The 6157-nt window shown below is 44.6% G+C and overlaps 1 long non-coding RNA gene across 1 annotated transcript; it reads left to right on the top strand.

Annotated features, from left to right (window-relative positions):
* The first annotated feature begins 2492 nt into the window (after window positions 1-2492).
* LOC144139033 (uncharacterized) lies at window positions 2493-5399 on the top strand. Its single transcript, XR_013316023.1, has 4 exons — window positions 2493-2712; window positions 3764-3845; window positions 4320-4406; window positions 5065-5399. It is a non-coding gene; the product is annotated as an uncharacterized LOC144139033 (long non-coding RNA).
* Window positions 5400-6157: the final 758 nt, after the last annotated feature.

Below are 6157 nucleotides of genomic sequence, written 5' to 3'. Positions count from 1 at the left end.
GACGAAGTGACGCCGACACGCAATAAAAAAGAATAAAAATGTGTAATCCCTCTTTCATAGGATTCGCTAAAATACGAAAGTGGCAGTAGTCTTTTCAGGAGCCGTTGAATGTTAAAGGAACCTCCTTCATGTGCGAAGGGTTCGCGAGCCTGACCCCGCCAGACGAAGTGACGCAGACAAGCGAGAAACAGAACAAGACAAAAAAAACGGGAGAAGCAAAAGAAACAACCGGTTTATTCCTGGACACCAAAGAAAAAATTACGATCACAGAAACGGCAGCTTCAAACACATAATGGTCATGAGAACAATGCTACAGCGGAGGGTGGTGGTGGTGGTGGTGGCCCATAAAGTCGCGCATACCCACTCAGGGGGATTGGCCAAGAATATATTTTTTTATTTCAAAGAACCAGTAAGGCAAAATAGTACAGTCGAAGAGAGAATTTAGTACGTAGATTAAAGAGAGAAATAGAAAAAAGAAAGAGGAACGAGAGAGCCTGATCGGAATCGTTTTACCAAGGCAGACGAGCCGTCTCTGAAATGAAGGAATGGATGGCGTGCCAAACATCCCCACGGCAGTGGCCTAGCTTCGTGCCCCCAAAAGACAAAAGCACTGGCAAAGTTAGTGCCATTCCAACACGCCGCAGGGGAGCCTCCAGCAGCCTTCTTCGATGATGAGAGAATCGGCGACAAAAAATGAAGAAATTTTCATCCGATTCAATTTCATGGTGAAAGTGGCACAAGGGTGAGGTTTTTAGATCTACCCGGTGTAGGTTCCTATCTAGTGGGGGGGCCCCACAACAAAACGAAGTCAGCGAAACTTCGCACAAGCGACTTTGGCAGAGGCTTCTTTTCCAACGAAACCTGAGAACTTCGAGTTCCGGAGAACTGTGCAGCCCGTGATCAGACATGTCCTGTGCCAACAGGTATTGGTAATAACGGGCTAGCAACACGCAAGCAAACGGGGGAAGCACCTGCCTCAATTCACGCGCGCCCCTCTACACGAAGGCGCTGGCATCGAGGCGCCAACTGTCGACGTTCTTTAGCGTCATGATGCGCTACTTCGCTTCGCCTCTCCTAGACAGCAGCACCATCTGAATGAGTCATAGGGAAGGACATACTGTGCGTTGATAGAGCTGCTCACGTCTCTGTTCATTACACAGTGGACAGAGCGCCACCTACCTCCCGTTGTGGCGAGAGGCGAGAGAGTTCATGGGTTCGAATACGGGCGCCGCGGCGTTAGTGGCACTTTTTATGGCGATGTCACTTTTCCGTGACGCATACGACGTCTTTAGGATCTTGGTGTACCCGGGCATAAAGCACTTTCGTGTTAAAATGTTCTCATATTTATGCTTCAGTGCTCATTTCTCTTGCCTTACGTCTTGAGCAGTTTGCGCTGCATCGCTTTGGCTTCTTCAGCAATGCGGTGTTGTTTGCCTTCCCAGGTGGCCCACTGCACATAATATTTCTAGAGCCTAAAATTCCTCCACAGGAACACGGAGATGGTGCTGCCATTGGTGTTATCTCTAAACATTGGTCTTCCGTTTGTGTCAGACTATGTTTACCACCGGCGCCTCCTCGTAAGCATGCCTCTCCTCCAATATCATCACTCCAATATCACCGGTGCCTCCTCCAATATCGTGTGATGCACTATTTCTGAGGTGTCGTGGAACGAAAAAACAAACAAACATCAAATATTTGAAAAAAAAAATGGTCCTCGCGGCTCTGCATTGTCCCCTACGAATGGCTTCGAAAGACGATGACATTTCGGACTCCCTTGCCTCGCAACGCTGACGTTTCTCTCCTGTCTCTGTTCCGTGCTAATGTCTCCATAGAAGATAGAGAGTTTTAGCATAGCGGCTAGCTTACTCTACGCTTGTGGCGGCGTTTAGCGGGACTCGACTGCGCATGCGTGCGCAGGCATGGTGAGGTGGGCCGCCCGCCCACGGAACGAATCCGTCCTTTCTACCTTGCAGCCGCCTGATTTTTTATTTGCACCGGTGGTTCTTCGGTCGATTTTGAGCTCAGGAGTACTGCCTTGGGAATTCATTGTCTCGCAACTACTATTATGTCATTATATCCAACTAAATTGATTATAGGTGGCATATTTAAGGCATGCAGTGCTACTTGTTCGAAGTGCTGCTCTACACACGTCCCAGCAATGGGACCTTGCTTATCATTGCGAGGCGTCGGCACACTCTAATCCTTGTAACCCATAATGTAACTTCTAAACGGAAGTAACCTTAAAATAAAGGTTACAATGGATCCATTTTGATGTTTTCTTTATCCCAGTCCATTCTAAGGGTTACAAGCGTGAAGTTAAAAGCGGTTTATAGGTTACATTAATGATTTATAGGTTACATCAACAAAATCCGAAATGTAACCTTTACGTTGTAACCTATAAAACGCCCTGTGTGCTCGTCGCGCCTTCTCTCCAGGCGGCCGTTGATTTCTCCGTTGCATGACGGGATATAGAGAAATGGCGGCGGCCGCAGGCCCGGTGGCCGCGTTTTCGCGCCACTCGAGCCTTTTAACCGCTGTGATACCCCTACGATGAAGCGAGGATTGCTGTTACAAGACTTATTTGTCGGCGTGAGTCGCGGAGGCTGCGGCGAGCCCATTTGTGACTGGCAGCGCTACACGGCCCGTTCTTCTACGACCAGCATCAAGTTCGCATGTTGGACCAATGCCCCGGCGCCAGTGAAAGCGAACTCGGTGAGTATATTCCCGTAACGGTTTCCGTGTTTTCATTGGATGTATGTTTTCGCTGGGGCCTTTCAATTTGAAATTGCAGCATTCGAGAGGGATTTTCGTTACCCGACTGGTTGCTTCGCTGGACGTTTTCTGTTGCCCGCGACGGCAAGTGAATGAAATCGCGGGCTTGCGTTCGTTGCGTCAGACTAGAGCGGACGATCGGGAAAGCCCGTAAATTATAACAGATAACGGCGCTCGTGACCTGCTTTCTGCTCTGCGCGCCTTCGTCATGTGTTGAGCGTTTTGTTTACGCTGTTGGCTGCATCGGGCGCACTTGACGGGTTATTGGCCCATGTAATTGTCAGGTAGCTCTGCTTGAATATTTGAATTTTTTCCCAATGAAGTCTTATATTATCGCGCTTTTCTCTGGGAATTATCATTTTGTTTCAGCCGTCGGGAAATATTCATTTTTCTCGCTGCATATATTCGCAATGGTGTCTCGTTTATTGGTCTTGTAATAATATATCCGGATAAACACAAGGTGTGTGCTGCAGAAAAGTAGTCCACTAAATGCTGCCAGAATTTCTGGACTCACTTTTGTCCAGCACAAGCCTCTTTTTTTGTGAAAGTTTGCCCTACCGCACAATAAAAAGTTTTCATATGTACAACACTCTTCATTTTTGTCATTCTTTTCCTTGAGTGGGTAAATTTGATGTTAGTCATTTTGAGGTAGCGGGGCATTTTCACCATGTTAAGTGGGTTTATTATTCTCATTCACACAAATCAGTCGTTTATTTATTCGCGTGGTATTGCAGGGCAAATGGTTGTCTCGCGTGATACTAGTGTAGTGCAGTAAAGCGACTTTACAGAATGGTGGTATGTATGAGCCAGCATGCAGGCTGCTTGATTGTTGTTGTTTTTTGATGATACAGAAATTGTGACGAATTACATAGAGACAGGTGCAGGTGTAAAAATGGGTGCTGCACCCTCATCGGTTACTGGCTGTTCGAAAAGTGTGGTTGCATATGGATAACTATGCTATGACTTATCAGCACTACTGTTTTTCTTTCAGGCAGTGTTCCTTGAGCTGACAACCAGGACTCCCCTGCGTATGACACAAGTTGAAATGAAGTCTGATTTCCGTGGAAACAACGGTATGAAAATGCAATAACTAAAACACATTCATTCAAATATTCTTTCTAAAGATGGCACCCAGGCCTGCACAGACAAAAGTATGAATCACTTGTAAAAATGCGAGGCCTTACTTCAAGTGTTATGGTGTTATATTTCGTATCTTATTTTGCCTCATGTTTAGTGACTCTTTCTATCAGTTCGTTACTACATTAACGTTATATGAATTCACATAACTATTTCCTCAGCATGGAGCTTTGTAGTTTTTCAGCAACTCTACCTATTCTAGAAGATGCGTGGTTTTGCAGAGCCAACAAGAAGAACTCTTTTTCCAAAAGAGCTCTTTAAGAAAGCTTCAGTTGTTAGTGAGGGCTTGTGCTGTGCTCTTTTCTTCGTCTTGTCAAGTTTGAGGTGTTCTTTCATTATGAATGTATACCAACTGCCCAGCTCTAAAGCCTATTACATTTTAGCCCAAATAACCCTTTGAGTCATTACAGGTACAGACCTCCCGGGAATGCCACTTGAAGATCGGTGCAAGTTCTAGATGTATCCTCTCCCACAACACATTTGGACGAAGAAAAAATGTAAGTTGGCGATTCCTTTTTACGAATAGCCGAGGAAGAAACCACCGGTAGAAGAACACTTTACTGAAATGAAAAACGTTTCGGCTTCCACGTAGGATCCTCGTTCAAAACGAAACTGCCAGTACAAGGGGGGGGGGGGGGGGAGATGTTTAAGTACAGCCAAAAATGTGACGCAGACGGCGTCAGCATCGTGAAAGGACGTTTCCTGGGTTTAGTGCGACGTTCGCCCTGTTGCGTGTACTAGTGATTCCACATGAAGGCGCGGAAATGTTTTTGCTTTCTCTTTTGCAAATGTATGTCAGTTTATCTCGTAGCCCAAAGTTTCTGCCTGTTCTGTGTAAGCATGCCAAAACATTTCGCCAGATAAACAGGAATACGGCGCGATTAAAATTCGGGAAGGTTGGCTGGCATGACTATAGTGGCTTCGCGTTGTTCTGAACAATGCGGCCAAATTACTCTGTGTAACGAGAACTGAAATGATGTGAAATTATTTGAAAGGCCATAAATCACTCCTTCTTTGGTGTGGCCTTTCATTTCATTCTCTGGACTACGTCTTCATTTTCGTGCAATATATTTTTCGTACTTCACATGCCTGTGGTTTGGTGTGAGGGGCTTATGGTTGCACTGGATTTTGTTCTTTTTCTGAAATTTTCTGTAGATGGCTCTTCAAGGTGGGGAAATCCAAGTGACGGCCCCTCACATATATACCTCCATCTGCGGCAGCAGGGAACAAGTTATTCAGATGGCCTCGGGAAATCTTCAGCGTGCCCTGATTTTGTGCCTGCTTGTGTACTACGTAAATTGCGAAGCTTATCTCTGAATTTTTCCAAGCGCCTTTTTTCATGCAGGAAATTATAGATCCAATTTAAAGTTTGTCCAAAAGACAGATTGCAATTGGCCTAGAAACTTGTTAGTGCTGAATAAAAAACGATAACTTGGCGTGGGAAGCACAACTCAGGTGGAACTGTAAAGAGGAACCTAAGGGGGAAGTGTAAAGACGGATTCGTAAAGACAAGTGAATTCCAAGTGTAATATTAGACTATGAGTGAAACAGAGAATGTAGGGAACATAGCCATAAACACTGCTTTGTATGAAACAGTGAATTTGTAATAAATGTTCTTTCTACTTTCCCACATTCTGCGTTTTTTCGGTGGGGAACCATGACAATAACGCTGTACTGGGAAAGTGCACCTCTGAGAACCATTTTATAAATGTAGCTCAAACTCGAATTCGTCTGAAATGGTTCAATTGCAGTACCAAACAATTCGAAATACTTTGCATACATCCGTGCAAATATTGAGGTAAAGAATCTGTATATTTGGCCATGTTTGTGAAGCTGTTCACGCAACATTTATTAAACAGGTTTAATAAGGATATATGAATAAACCGAGTTTTACCTGAAAGTCTAAAGCAATATAGGAAACACCAGTTCGCCCAGGAATCCGCACTCGTCTAATACTCATTAAGGAACGATAATTACATTGGGGTGGTTCGCAACTTTGCTTTTTAATAAATAGCCCACAGGAGTTTCATAATAATAAATGTGAATGTTCAAAACTACTGATGCCAAACTTCTGGAAATGAGCTCCTGTTAAATGCGCAAATATGTGTGCATGTACTGCAATTCTCTTTTGATAATCATGGCCTGAGTTGTCAGACAAGAATTTTTGGCTTAAGGCTATGTTATCATAACTTTGGCGTCCTTTTGAAGTATGCTATCAAGTGCATGTTTCCACTAAAGCTTGGTTTCA

The sequence above is a fragment of the Haemaphysalis longicornis genome, unplaced genomic scaffold (assembly GCF_048455015.1).
Source record: "Haemaphysalis longicornis isolate Haplotype H1 unplaced genomic scaffold, Haemaphysalis longicornis Haplotype H1 scaffold_5, whole genome shotgun sequence".
NCBI classification, from domain to species: domain Eukaryota; kingdom Metazoa; phylum Arthropoda; class Arachnida; order Ixodida; family Ixodidae; genus Haemaphysalis; species Haemaphysalis longicornis.
Note: the sequence above shows the minus strand (reverse complement) of the source record. Positions and strands in the feature narration are given on the sequence as shown.